At 39.9% G+C, this 15,848-nt stretch overlaps 1 protein-coding gene across 1 annotated transcript in view; it reads left to right on the top strand.

Annotated features, from left to right (window-relative positions):
* The window catches only part of LURAP1L (leucine rich adaptor protein 1 like), a 44,690-nt gene that overhangs the window by 27,548 nt on the left and 1,294 nt on the right, over nt 1-15,848 (top strand). The gene's annotated exons all lie outside the window — the stretch shown is intronic.

Consider the following 15,848-nt stretch of genomic DNA (forward strand, 5'->3'; position numbering starts at 1 on the left):
TGTTTTTCCCTCTCTCATCCATTTCTTCACTCAACATATGTTTACTGATTTGCCATGTACTATAATCCTAGTTAGAAGCTAAGATTGATGACCTGGCTGGTGTGGCCCAATGGCTGAACATCAACCTATGAAGCAGGAGGTCACAGTTTGATTCCAAGTCAGGTCACAATCCCTAGTAGGGGGTGTACAGGAGGCAGCCAATTACTGATTCTCTCTCATCATTGATATTTCAATTCCTCTCTCCCTCTCTTTGAAATGAATACAAACATATTAAACACACACACACACACACACACACACACACACAAAACAAAAAACACATGAAAGAAAGTAGGATTAATGGATAGGATAGACCCACTGCACTAGAGGAGTTAGTTCATGCTTACCACATTTTTGTCATTTACCTTTATATTCAGTTGTTACCTCTGTGCTTGTTTCTCCCATATCTTTAAAATTTCTCTATTTTGGAAATTCCCTTGTTCATATGTAATTTTTTTCTAATGTAGTCATCTCTCAGAATCAAACTCTAAGATCATTTTAACTATGCTCCATTAGACACATATTGATAGATAAATCTCTTTTTTTGTGCAAATTGTATGCTGACCATACACTGTTAATATGCTATACCCAGGAACTGAGACATTTTAGGGCTGGAAGGAATTTTAAAGATGATCTCCAGTATTCTCATCTAACAGACAGAAAAACAGGCTTAGGAAGATTAGGTTGAGTAACTTGTTACAAGTCACTGGTTGTTAGTAATGGAACCAAGACTAGAACCAAAATTTTATTTTCCTTGCCAGTCTCACTAAATTACATCACCAATTGGTAGTTGGGTCACAGGCATGATTGGTGTAAGTAACAAATCAGCCATCACCTCTGTTTTAAATTTATTTGATTATCATCTCTTCTGGAAATGGATCTATATCGATATAAACATGACAAATTACATCACATGTAAAGGAGAGCAAACTCTCACATATCCAGATAAAATAATTTACATTAATTAGAGTGAAAACGCAGGAGAATACTAAATTGGAAAAAAAAATGAATGTAATATGTTAGGCAATGCTATTTTAATGTCTGTAATACATTTTATTTCAAATAAATCGATCATTTTTAAATGGTATTATGCAAAGGAATAGTTTAAACACTTTCATTTTAAAAGACTAAAGAGAGTAGCACATAAATTTAGTCCTTGACAATCTGCAAGTGCCAGAGATATCATAAAGCTATTTGTGGAAAATAAAACGTGGATATGAACACTGAGTCATCACAGTACTTGTATGTGCTGAATCACAGATAATCAGAGAGCTAAATCCACTGGAAGTAACAAATCCATTCTTTCCTCATAGAATTCACCTCGGTTCACACTGAGAAGACAGTTTATTCTTATTGGAAATATTAAAATTTAGGGTATTAAATGCTCTCTGATGCAATACAGGTAAATTTTTTCCCCTAATAAATAGAAGATAAGAAGTGATTAAAGGTTAAAAAAAAAAAAAAAAAAAAAAAAAAAGAACTAAGGACAGATACTTAACAGAAACTTTTGTTGCAACACTTTCAGGTTTCTTTATATCACCTGCTTTATCTGTGCTGTTCGGGGCCCAAATGCCTTCGTGCCACCTCTTTCAAAACAACAACAAATTAACAGTAAAAAACGTGACTCATACAAACAACTCACATACATACTAAATATTTATTTAATTCTTTTTTTAATATATTTTATTGATTTTATACAGAGAGGAAGGGAAAGAGATAGAGAGTTTGAAACATCGATGAGAGAGAGTCATCAATCAGCTGCCTCTTGCACACCCCCTACTGGGGATATGCCCGCAACCAAGGTACATGCCCTTGACCAGAATAGAACCCGGGACCCTTTAGTCCCCAAGCTGACGCTCTATCCATTGAGCCAAACCAGTCCCGGCTATTTATTTAATTCTTTAGTGAGGTGAACCATCATGATCGAAAAGATGGGGAAAGGAAGGAATAGAGGAGGAGAGGACAGTCCATTGGGTTAATAAATTCACTAGGAAGTACCCCCCCCTTTTTTAAAAAAATAATTTTATTGATTTTTTTACAGAGAGGAAGAGAGAGGGATAGAGGGTTAGAAACATCAATGAGAGAGAATCATAGATCATCTGCCTCTTGCACACCCCCCACTGGGGATGTGCCAGCAACCAAGGTACCGCATTTTTCGGACCATAAGACGCACTTTTTTCCCCCCAGAAGTGGGGGGGAAAAGTCCCTGCGTCTTATGGTCCAAATATAGCCTACACATATACTTTAAAAAAAAAGTTTTTTTACTTGCCCGGCTCTGTGTGCTTGCCCGGCTCTAAAATGGTTCTAAATGCTGCTGTTTACTTTACAGGGTTGATTACATGTGTTTATGACTGTGATGTTGGGTTTTAATGCACATAAAATATTTTAGGACACTATTTGTTTCAGAATCTTTTTTTCTTCATTTCCCTTCTCTAAAAACTGGTGCGTCTTATGGTCCGGAGAGTCTTATGGTCCGAAAAATACGGTACATGCCCTTGACCAGAATCCAACCTGGGACCTTTCAGTCCATAGGCCGACGCTCTATCCACTGAGCCAAACTGGTTTCGGCGGAAGTACCTCTTTTTATACCTGCAACACTGGGAAGCCACAGCAACAGAATGTCTAACTCACAGCTTGCCTGTTTTTGTAAAAATGTTTATTGGAGGACAGGCATGCCCAATTATTTACTAAGACTGCTACCTACCAGTCATCCAAGGCACGTGCCCAGGGCCTTGCAGAGACCTCAAAAAATAGTTTGGGGGTAAAAGACATCTTAAATGATTTTCCACTTGAATTTAGGGTTTTTTCTTTGGAAGGCAAAATTAAAAGGGCTTAAGTTTTATTTGAGTAGATTTAATTATTTGATTAAAGCACTCTCAGATGTGTCTGAAAACAAGGAATGGCTATAAGTTTGGAGTAAGTTTACAACATAATTTTAAGTAACCTCCTTTTTTTTTCTCTCTCTCCCTCTCTCTTTCCCTCTCTCTCTTCCTCTTTCTCTCTTTCTCTTTCTCTTTTTTAAAGCCAGGACAAAGCACTGAAACTTTCAGGTTAGATAAGGAATCTCTGCTATCTGAGCAGATAACAGGAAATAACTTTGTACTATATCTCCATAAGAGCAAACTAAATTCTTCTAAACCAATTTTTCACCCCAACAGAGGACAAAGAAAAGAAAAATAGTCCTAGCTTTGCATTAATACATTTATTGACAACTTCTCCATGTAAGTCCATCTAAACTGAGCAAATTTTATCGATACCATTTTTATATATTTTATTACTTGCAGAATTACTCTTTGTATATATAAGTCAAGGCAAACACAGATTTTATGTGTGTGTTTTTTTATTCAGTTTTCAATATCAAGTCAAGGTCTGTCTTTCACTATGTTCTTTCACATTCTGAACAATTTGCCTGGCTGCAAGGCTCAGTGGTTGAGCATCCACCTATTAGCCAGGAGGTCATGGTTCAGTTTGAGGTTATGGGGGATGTGCAAGAGACAGTGGATCAATGAGTCTCTCCCATCATTGATGTTGCTATTTCTCTGTCCCTCTCTGAAATCAATAAAAATATTTTTGAAAATGAACAATTTTAATTAACAAAACTCTCCTTCTTGATATACAAAACCATATTTTTGTTACAGTTCTTTGCCATGATTATTCCCAGTGTAGTCTCAACTACACAACTAAGCTATCATTTTTTAATCCAATTTACAAATCTTTCAGAGAGAAACTGTAGAATAATCAGTCTGTCATATACATATTAGCATTTTAGCTGTCCAGCAAAGCTTACATATTACATTATAAGACTTCCACAACCAAAAATGTATTTTTTCACACCTTTGTAGATGGCAATGACCCAAAGATATAGTCACTTTATTACTTTAAATCAAAAGCAAAGATATAAGCCCAAGTCAGTTTGAGTCAGTGGATAGAGAGCCTCCACCCAAGGACTGAAGGGTTCCTAGTTCAGTTCCAATCAAGGGCATATACCTCATTTGCAGGCTTGATCTCAGTCCCTGGTAGGGTGTGGGAGGCAACCAATTGGTGTGTCTCTCTCATATCTATATTTCTCTCTGTGTTTCTCTTCTTCCCTCATGCTCTTTAAAAATCAATGGGAAAATATCCTGAAAAGATATCAATAACAATTGGTGACCAGTGTTTCAATAATCTATCCTCCTTAGAAATTATACACATACCCATATGTTTTTGTTTATTAACCTGATATTACTCAAGTTCTAAATTAATAAATATCTTGCAAATTATATTTAACCTGATACAGTACAGAAAATTATTACAGTTGAATTAAAAAGACTAAGAATTATAATTACATATATTTTAAAATACATAATTGCATTGTTTTCTTAATCTTACATAATATATGAAGGTCACATTAACTTTTCAGTAAACCAGTATAATAAATTAGGAAATTAAAATTAACTAGTCTCCTTATTAGATAATAAATTCAAATCTCAAAAAATTAAATTAAATTATATTTATTCACCATACTGAAGAAATCAAGAAAAAGACAGTTAGCTATTTATTGTATAACCTAAAATAGTTCATCTCTAAAGATTCACTTTGGCCGAGATCGGTTTGGCTCAGTGGATAGAGCATCGGCTTGGGGACTGAAAGGTCCCAGGTTCAATTCCGGTCAAGGGCATGTACCTTGGTTGCGGGCACATCCCCAGTGGGGGGTGTGCAAGAGGCAGCTAATCGATGGATGACTCTCTCTCATTGATGTTTCTAACTCTCTATCTCTCTCCCTTCCTCTCTGTACAAAATCAATAAAATATATTTAAAAAAAAAAAGAAAGAAAGAAAGAAAAAGAATACAATGCTGACAGGTACCTTTAAAAAAAAAAGATTCACTTTGATTCTTCTACAAAAATGCTTCTGAATTAGTATTGTCTGTAAGTAAGTTTTGTAGTTGTTTCTCCTTTAATAGGTCAGTACATTCAGTGTATTAGAGTTCTTATTTTTCCTTGAAATTCTGGTAATATTACATTTTTCCAAGTATTTGTTAGCCTCTATAATTAGAAAATTCTTTTTCTTAAGAGACTGTCTAATTTAATTCATTAATGTACTCTAGAAGAAGAAAAATATTTCATTTTCTAATCATGAGCAGTAAAAGGTGTTTTTTCCCCCTGATTGATTAAATGCTAGACCATCAACAGGACTTGAAACTTCAATTCTACCACCTCAGGCTCAGGGCACTAGAAAATACAGAACACACATTTTCAAATGCTTGTTCTCCTAATCTGTGGAAATAGAATATTTTCTGTGAGGATTTGAGCACAATAGACAAACAATATAGACCAACTGTTGGTCAAGAATCTGATACAACAGCAGCTAAACAAACCAGAACAGAAAGAACCAGACCAGAAGAAAACTGAATGTCAGAAAAGGTCAAGTTCTGTTGCTGTTGATGAGTCACTCCAGAAGTCTCTTTGTGGGCAACTCTATTTAACTAGTCCTAACAGGTAAGCAAAGTACAATGTTCAAAAGTATGAAAACATGACTCTCATACAAACCCAGAGGGAGCACATGTCACAGATTTTCTTAGCTCATTTAATGAGAGAACCAGCAAGATGGTGTGGACATGAGAAATGTCCAAACATGTAGAGAATTTTATATTAGAGTTTATATGAGCAAAAAATGACAACAATTGCTGAGAAGCAAAATCTCAAGCGCTCTAGGGAATGGCAGTTTTGAAATTAACAAGGAAGATTACTTTCTCCAAGTAAGGTGGGGATTAGATTAACGGGTAGTTAACAAGATTATGTGCTCTCTTAAGGATGGTTCTATTTATTCCAAAGGTGTGGTTAACCCTAGATGCATTCAAAAAATGTGCAGGGCTTGCTTAAGGCAAAGATAAACCTTTTACTAAAGAATTTGTATGCCCAAGGCATACAACTAGCGATCATCACCTGCCCAGTTAGGAGTTTTGTGATCAGATCATACTGTGAGATTTCTTTCTGGTGACGATATAGTTTGTTCAGAAAAGAATTAGAGGAAAGGTTGATATATTTTCTGAAAAAGACATATGAAATCATTTTAAGTTAGAGTTTGTCTGAGCAAATGTTTAATGTCCAGCAGGATAGTAAAACCATAACCTTTGAGATTATTTTTTAGCTAGACAAAAGTCATTTTCATGTCATCCAGACACAAATCTATAAGCCAAGTTCTAATTTGAAAAATCTGGGCCAAATTAATAGTAAATAGCAGGTTACATAGGGTAATCCCATGGATAATTAAAATAATGGTTTGCTGGACCTCGAAGGCCCTCAAAGAGACATTCAAACTATTTACATATTTCCAAGGCCATTCATTCTGTCTTAGGTTGTGTCCAGCCTTCTGAAATATTCATTTACATTACAGTGTTTTTTTACTTATAGCATTTTTTGATTCTTTCTTTGAATTTCCATCTTTCTGGATTTTTTATCCACCGTTCTTGCATGTTGCCCATTATTTATTAGATCCCTTAACATATTAGCATAACTATTTTAAATGTTCAGTCTAATAACTCCAAAATCTGTGCCATATCTGAGTCTGTCATTTCTCCTTGGGTATTAAACCACCCTTTCTTAGGAAAAAGAAAGGTTAGCCCATGGGAGATGCCAATGATTATTCAATGAACATTTTTTTTGTCTTCATCAATAAATACTTATTTACTCTATGCTTTACTTTTTTCAAACTATAAAACAATGTATCAGCAGAGTATCATTCCATCAGTAGAGTGGTCCATCAGCCATTACCGAAAATTACCCACATGTAAAAAGATCTCTAGGCACTTGCTACTCAAAGTGTGCTCCATTAACCAAAAGCATTGGTGTATTCCTTATTCATGCTGTGTAACTCTAAAACTCGGCCAGGTAAACAGCAAACATTATATCACAGCTTCTATGAGTTAGAGTTTGGGCACAGATTCACTGGGTGCCTCCGGCTCAGAGTTTCTTAGCTCCAAGTCTGCAATCGCCACATCAGTTTGGGCTGCAGTCACCTTAAGGCTGGATTCAGGGAGGACCTGCTTCCAAAAGCACTCACACAGCCTGTAGCAGCTGGCAGCCTAGCTTCTCGCTTATCTGTTGTCCAGTAATAGTAGTTCCTTATCATGTAAATCTCACAGGAGACCGGCCCACGGCCTGGCAGATGGCTCTCATTAGAGCAAGTAATATGCCCCAGTAATATACCACAGTCTTTTTGTTACCTTTTCTCAGGAGTGACATCCCACCATTTCACCACATTCTGTTCCTCAGAAACAAGCTCATAGGCCAATTCACAAACAAGGGCAGGGAACTATGCAAAGATGTAGATACACCAGGGAAGACGGGTTATCTTTCAGAGGTTGCTAACTCTACAGGCATCAGCCTGGAGCTTGTTAGAAATGCAGGATGACAGAGCAGTGAAGAGAATCTGAATTTGAACAAGATTCCACAGCGATCGGTATATGCAATAAAGGTTGAGAAGAGCTGTTCTAGAGAGCAAGCCCCACGCACCTTATCCTGTTATAGAGAATATCTCCTCCCTAATTTTACTCAGTTAATACTACTTCCTAATGAGGGCAAAGGTAAGTCTTCCTTGCAGCCCAGTACCCCCCTCCTCAACACATAGGAAAAATCTATGGCTGCAGATAGCAGATTAGAAATAGAATTAAGAGAATGAGGAAGAAAAGGGAGACGTAAGGACTGACAAACAGATCTAATCTTAAAATCAAGAAAGCACAAAAGAAAAAAATGTACCGAAAGAGAAGATTACATATTTGGGTGGGAAGGATGCCTGGAATCAAAAAAGGGACTCGATGTTATTTCCTCAACACCCTTAAGGGCACTGCTGAATATGCACTAGAAATACTCAGTTTATACTTGATTCTGCATGGTTCTGTTTACCTAGAGAAGTGTGTGGCATATTATATCAGAAATATATCCAGCAAAAATTATAATATCAAAGCACAAATGCTTAAGTGAGTTTCAGATGTATTATCCCTTTACCAAGTACATTTTATATCTCAGTGATGCTTAAATGAATAATCTATATTCAATATTTGAAATCTTTCCATAAAAAAATACTAATAACTTTCACCTGGCCTGTGTGGCTCAGTGGTTGAGCATCGACCTATGCACCAAAGCGGTCACCAGTTCGATTCCCGGTCAGGGCACATGCCCAGGTTGTGGGCTCAATCCCCAGGATGGGGTGCTCAGGAGGTAGCCAATCGATGTTGATGTTTCTCTCTCATTGATGTTTCTATCTCTCCCTCTCCCTTCCTCTCTCTCTAAAATCAATAAAAACATATATTTTTAAAAAAATACTAATAACTTTGGTGTAAACGTTTTACATTTTCCTCAAATCCTAGTTATGGAAAAGATAAAGTTACATTGGCCTTTTAATCCTTTATAGGAAAATAAATGTCCTAAGGGAGAAATGAAAGCCTCAGACCTACTTATCAAAAAATGTAGTAGATTAGGTTAAGCCTTTATTCTGCACCTTCAGTGTGATACTAGGGCCAACTTCTACTGGCCTGTGTGTTAAATGTTCAGTTTTATAAACTAGTTTTTAGTCACAGTCATTCTTACGCCTTGAAGTGTGTACTTATATAAACCTACAAATGAATAAGTTATATGAAAAGTAAGGTAATAAGTACTCAAAATACTTCACTTGGTAATTATTTACTGCATTTTACTATTAGTTATTTTCTGAGGTTGTTTAAAAACATGTATTGTTTCTATTGGGTAAAATACTATCTAATGCTGCACTGCTGAGAATCTCTTACCAACCCTATGCTTAGTGATATCACATTGGTAGAGTGAAACTGACCGTGGGAGGAGTATTAACAGCACAGAAACTGGAAGTCACTATAAATCAGAACTTGACCTTGATTTTTTGGTCATAAAGCAGGGATGGGAAAAATGTGAATACTGCAGATTAGACTGAAAAGGGGGCCGAGTCTTTAGCTATCACATTATCAACAGCACACACAGACAGGGAACTGTTCTTCACATATTCAGAACCCATTATCCAATTTAGCAAAGTTGCTCACACCACTGACCAACCAGCAAGGTGCAGACATAACTAGTGCTGAGGCACATGACAATGCTGCAGCTGAAACAGGTTTCGGCTTAGCACATATAATTGGTGCTGGCGTGAGAAATAGTCAAACAGTAGATCACGTATGAAAATTAATGACAGAATTGTTGGGAAAAGAGTTCGTGGATTAGGAGTTCTATATGTTGAGTTGTGGTTGAACTGCAACCACAGGTTCAGGTTAGCAAAAATGAACAAAAGCATTCTCTGAGATTCAATTAGTTACATGAAATTCACAATAAAAGGCTCTATATATTTTACTGTTATTTGTAAAGTGTGTGCTACACATCTTTTACGCTGGTACAATTTCTAGTGTGTGTGTGTGTGTGTGTGTGTGTGTGTGTGTGTGTGGTTTTCCAGGGAGCCAGTTAAACATCTACCAGCTCACCACCCTGCATCTTGCCTTCCCTCCCACTGTAAGCACAGCTGCTTCGTTTACAGAGAAGCACTTGACATATCCTAGTCTTCCATGTAAAAATGCCATTTTAACTTCCATGTTAGAAAAATGCACATGGTACAAATGTGGGGAGTCTGTGTTTCTGCTACATCATTCCAAAGAATTTCAGCCCAGGTGACTGCACTCTGCATGTATGTATTTGAAAGTGCTCAGGAAACCAATGTCACTACATTAGGGTATGGAAAAGGAATGGACTTCACAGACATCTAAGTATCTGCTGGACCCAAAACCTAAGGGAACAAGACTGCAAACTCCTATCCAACCAGCAGAAACTGTGCAGATCTCAGGAGCAGGCCGGGTGGTTGGAATTTATGTATAAAACGGGGTGGGGAGGGAGGGAGAAGGGGGAGTCACATGTGCCCCTTTCACATAAACCAGATGCAGCTTTTGAATTTATCAAAACAACATCCATCAGTCAACTGTGCTGCTGAGGGTGTTTTTATGTATGTAATTTAGTCTTTGGGGAAATAACTCCTCTATAAGGTCTTGGGAAAAGAGTGAACTGTTTTAGTTATCGTTCAGTTCCCCAAAGAAACAACACAAATGGAGGGAGGCAGAGCTGACTTGATATAAAAGCGGAATCCTCTCTTGCTCAATTAGAAGCCAATTTTATTGTCCGTTTTTAACTGACTGGGAAAACGGAGGAGAACTCTGGTTGGTGGAACCGCAGGGACTGGTGGATGGCGTCTCCCCTGAAGCGTTCATTCCGAAGCAGAGGCTGGGGGGGGGGGGGGGGGGCGCGGGGAATGCACACTGTCTTCTAGGCTGCACTCACAACATCCTCTTCGAGAAGAGTTAGAGGAGTGCTTAACAAATAAACTATTAATAAAACTCCTGTAAATGTTACCGTGGGCAGGCAGAAAATCTGTGATCCTCAAATTGAGGATGTGGTGAATTTGGAGAGAGAGCAAATTTGGACGCAAGAAGGTTAGGCAAAGTGAACATGCAGATAGACTGGATAAGCTGCTGGAAAAACAATATTCCAAGCATATTTGAAACAGCTCTTTCGTTTAGTACATACAGATGCTTTTGATTATTTTTGTATATTTAGAAATGGATCTGGCTAGAAAAGAGAGCTTCCGCCAACGACAAATCTTGAAAACAATGTTGACTGGTTTCCTCCAATGTGAAACCGGGATTAGAGCATTTTGTTAAAAAGCAAATCTAATCTGGCTTCCTTTCCGCTTGTTCGTTATTATGGACTTGCTTGGAAAGTAGTCTTTCTCCCTTCTAATGCCTATGACAGCCTGCTGGACGTCTGGCATTTAGGTCATGGATACTGTAGCTTTTACAGTAGGAATGCATAACTACGAGATGGCTCGCTTTTATCTGATGAATCCATTCTCATAAATAAAAGGGGAGACACAGTGAAAGAGAGCTTGGAGAGATATAGAAGAACATGGTGCTGCAGTCTGACAAGATAGAGTAATGTCCTTATCGGGAAGACACAGTTCTGCAGTTCAAATGCACATGCAGTCAAGATACAGGCATGTTAAAGAGGATATGCATGTTTATCTTGGAGCAGAACACAATCTGATTTTTATTTCAACCCAAATGGTCAGAGCTAAAATTTCTATCACTGCATTCACACGGAGCTCACACTTCCGGCTTTAGCCATGGGTGTTTGCCAGCTAAGCCTTTTGCTGGAGTTCCTGAGCGGCAAAAGCGGTGTGACTTGTCTCCTCTATAACTTGCAGAATTTTCTCAGAGCAGAAACAGTTTAGTGAGCAAACAGCCACAGAAATGGCAAAGAATCGGAGACAATGGCAGGGTGGAGGAGAATCTGAGATGATCTGTCCCACAGAATCTTCTTATCAAATAACATCTTAATGCCAGAAGCAGACACAAGTGACAGCTGAGTCCCCCTGCTGAATGAAATCTCCTTTCCTGGGCAGAAATCAGTCTTTGTTCACAGACTGTTTTACCACATCCCCTGAATCCTGTGGCTCACTGCCGCTCAGAGGACACCCAGGATGTGGTTCTCAGGCCTCTGTGCCAGGCCACTTTGCCCAAAGGTCATGTAGGTCGGCAGAGGCAGGGGCAGGTTCCTCATTTACCACCACAAAAGAAGCGGACCAGTTTGTCATCTCCCTCTTTAACTGAAAATTTGACCGCATCTCATCTCTCTTTCTGGGATCCCACTGAGGCAATTCGTAACCTTTGAATTCTTTCAGTATCAAAGTGAGAGAAAACATAGATCCGGAAAAGTCTATTATTAAGAATATTTGTTCTTTCAAGATCCTTCATTCCAAGTTCTACCACAGAGCCAGCTCACCTCCTGCTTAAAAAAGGACTGAAATGTCAGCATTCACCTTGTTTAAAGTGCAGCAACTAAGGGCCAGGGCTGGAGAGAGGAAAGGACATCCACTCTGCTGGATCAATTCGTGCAAACTTTTTTTTTGTAAATGTCCTCTGTGTGTGTTTGCTCCCTTTGTTTAACTCATTTCAGCAAGTGTTTGCAGAACACCTGTGGCGTGCTCGTACCCATTATTACCTCCGAACAAACAGTCATGTTTGGCGTGTGATTCACACCTTGGCGTCCACTTCCTTTCGGAGATACCAGCTCGCAATCTGCACGCTGAAGATAGGAATGACCTTGCACCGTTCCCCAGCGTCCCAGGCCTGTGAATGAAGAGGCGTGGGGTGGCACGCTGGGAACGTGTCAATACTGAAATGCCCTTTCCAGAAGCTGCCTCTGACCATGACATCATTTACTTAATTTAAAAAACAAAAAAGTATTTTCTTCTAGAAACAAACATGTCACGGGCCCACAGCAGAGCTCAAGGGAGGGGCGCTCCTGATGGTCCAATCTGACCAACTCATTCAGCCACTGAATGACACTAACTGAGCACCGGCTATGTGCCCAGCACTCTTGTACGTCTTGAGCACAGCGCAGTGAAGAGGACACATCAGGTCCTGCGCACTCTGTGGCACTCGCATGCCCATGGGGGAGACAGAAAATAAGCAGACAAGTTAAGAAGCAGAATGATTTCAACCAGTGATGAATGTTATGGAGGGAGCAGAAAAACCAGAAAGGTGGTCTGGGGGCTGTGTATCACATCCCCTCTCCAAAGAGCGAGGACACAGATTCAGATCATAAGGAGGGCCTCTCACCTCTAGCCATTTTCAGAGTGAGGTTACTGGACCTCAAATGAAAGAACTGCATGGCCTCCTGCCAACATAGCCAGTCAGTCAGTTTCTCTCTCTCTCTCTCTCTCTCTCTCTCTCTCTCTCTCTCTCTCTCTCTCTCTCTCTCTCTCTCTCTCTCTCTCTCCCCCCTTCTGTCTACTCTCTTCTTCATCAATACTCAGACTTCATAAGGACTGACATGAATAATAGTGAGAAAGGTGGGGCAGCAGCCGCTGCAGACTGAGGTGACTGTGCTTTATTCTGTGGTGGATTGCTCATTCTTCCAAGGTTCATCAGCAGTGGCCCAGCCACGCCTCGCTCCTTGCTCCGGGAGAAAGCAGTAAGTGTGAAGCCCACCGCCTGCAGCTCCAGGAAATGGATGGGCAGCGTGTGAACCGGCTGGCCCCGGGCTCCCACAGTGGGAAGCTGTTTACTCTCTCACCAAGGACAGAGAGGGAGACACAGTCGGTCTGTAATCATTATCAGCCAGATCAACGCGTTCCAACTGACCCGCTTTCGTCAGCTTCTTTCCCCAACTGTGGTTCAATGGCCTGTGAATGTTTGCTTTCAGAAGAAAAGAATTTTTTTATTTAAATAAATCATGTCACGGTCAAAGGAAGCTTTTGTTACTTCATAGTCGACTCCCTTCTTATTCATATTGTGCAATGATTTTTTTTTTAAATTGTATTTGATGCAGCCATTGTGTGGCTCAGGCAAAAAATGCTGAAATATTATCCTAAGTGTGTTTTAACCCTTGAGTGACACAGTTTCCTGGGAATGTGAATTATTATGTTTTGAGGTCCCCCAAATTATGACTATTTGTAAAAGAAAAAGAAAAAAATCATTGCTTATGACATACCTAAAGAGATGGAAGAAATAGAAGAGATGGCTTCTTTCTTAAAGGCACTTTAAATTTAGTCAAAGAAACAGCTCAAACGCACAATAATAGGTAGCAATGTAAGACTATACAAAATTAAGCTAAACCGTGAGATATAAACTAATTAAAGGCCCTGTGCACGAAATTCGTGCAGGGGGGTAGGGGGTGGTGATGTCCCTCAGCCCAGCCTGCACCCTCTCCAACTGGGACATCTCTCTCACAATCCAGGACTGCTGCCCAACTGCTTGCCTGCCTTCCTGATTACCCCTAACTGCTTCTGCCTGTCAGCCTGATCACCCCTTAACCACTCCCATGCCAGCCTGATTGATGTCTAACTGCTCCCCTGCCAGCCTGTTTGGCCTAACTTCCCTCCTCTCCCAGCCTGGTCACCCCTAACTGCCCTTCCCTGCAGGGTTGATCACCCGCAACTGCCCTCCCTTACAGGACTGGTCCCTCCCAACTGCCCTCCCTTGCTTGCCTGATCACCCACAACTGCCCTCCCTGGCAGGCCTGGTCCCTCCCAACTACCTTCCCCTGCTGGCCATCTTGTGGTGGCCATCTTGTGTCCACATGGGGGCAGGATCTTTGACCACATGGGGGCAGCCATATTGTGTGTCAGAGTGATGGTCAATATGCATATTACTCTTTTATTAGATAGGACTACAGAGGAGGCTGGGAGTAGCAATTAGGGTTGAGGGAAGAAGTGAGACTTGAAGGAAGGAGTGGATTTAGGGAAGAAGAGAGCAAAAGTATTTCAAGTGAGGGGAATAGCAGGGACACACCCAGAGCGGAGCCTGGGCTGGGACACTCGCCTGGGACAGGGTGGGCATGCGAACAGATGCAGCTGTGCTCATTTGGGGAGCCCTCGGGACATGCTTTCCTTCATATTGCACCAGCAACGGACACAGCGTGTTTTATCAGCTACGGTTGCCTGACTGGAGACGTTTGCAAGACTTTGGCTCATCCTGATTTTCTCAGCTCCACAGTGGACTTAGGCAAATTGTTGCTGATTTATAAATATTTGTCATATTGCAGTATCTTGATGGCTCATGGGGGTGTATGAGTGAACTGGAACATTCCTTCCCCAACAGGTCACTGCAAGGTCAATGAGATGACACCACAAATAGAAAAGCTAATATGTGATGATATAATGATTCCTTAATTTCTACACAATTCTCCTCTTAGACCTACTAAGTGTACATCCTTCTGTTTGTGAGCACCTCAGTGGAATGATTTTCACTGGTTACCTTCCACAGAATTTGTTCTCAGTGCTTTCTTGGAAAAGATAAGGAAATCACCCAATCACTTTATTGAATATTTTATCAAAAGGAAATATTTTTAAATTGTACTTTGTGCTTTTTATATTCATACATATATATTTTACCCTGTAATCTTAGATCTTTGAAGTCCCTGGTAGGAATTCCATCTCCCCTAATGTTTGTTCAGCACATTCACTATATGCAAAGTTTGCCTCCAGTTATGGATTAACTCCTAACCAGGAAATATTTTTTACAAAAATGAATGCATATAGTTGAAGACAATAGGCTCCTTTCTCCCTTATGGCTTGAGTCACTTGTGACTGAGTGCCTTTGATAATTCTAGAAAACTATCAATTTGAATTAGCCATGGATGTTAAAGAGAATTAGCAAAGCCTAGATTCTTGGGTTAAAAGATTCCAACTGGGGGAGGGGGGGGGAGGAGGAATCCATTTCAAACCATAAAAAATGTGACTAGGACCCCTGGTGGCCAAACGTGTCCCTGCCTCCCAGGCCAGGCACCACAGCCTTCATAGGAGCCACATCTCTCCAACTCCAAGAACAAAGGAAATGATGGAGTTCCTGAGGCCTCCCCTTTCCCACCTTCCCCAGAACCACCACACACTGATGTTGGCAAATGTCCCTTTAAAGTATAAGACCCACAAAGAAAGTATCTCTTGTGGCTTTAAAGACAGATTTCTCCAAGGTAGCTTAGAACTATCAGAAGAAACACACACCTAGAAGGCACTTAGAACCTTCTTAATTTTAGAACCTTCTTGGAATTCCATACCCCAATTTTGATTGGGGCTGCCCCTGATATACTTGAAACAAAATAAATCTACAGAAACTATCTGTACACTGCATCTTGCCAAGTGTATCAGCCTAGTATGATGGTACCCTTTTGGATTCAAGAAATATTAGAGCAATTTGTTTCTTCTTAGAAACAAGGCGTTGAGTACTATATATGTTCATAAATCATAAAGAGAACAGACCTCAAATCTTTTCTGTTTCTTCAT

Source organism: Pipistrellus kuhlii, unplaced genomic scaffold (assembly GCF_014108245.1).
Source record: "Pipistrellus kuhlii isolate mPipKuh1 unplaced genomic scaffold, mPipKuh1.p scaffold_m20_p_12, whole genome shotgun sequence".
NCBI lineage: Eukaryota > Metazoa > Chordata > Mammalia > Chiroptera > Vespertilionidae > Pipistrellus > Pipistrellus kuhlii.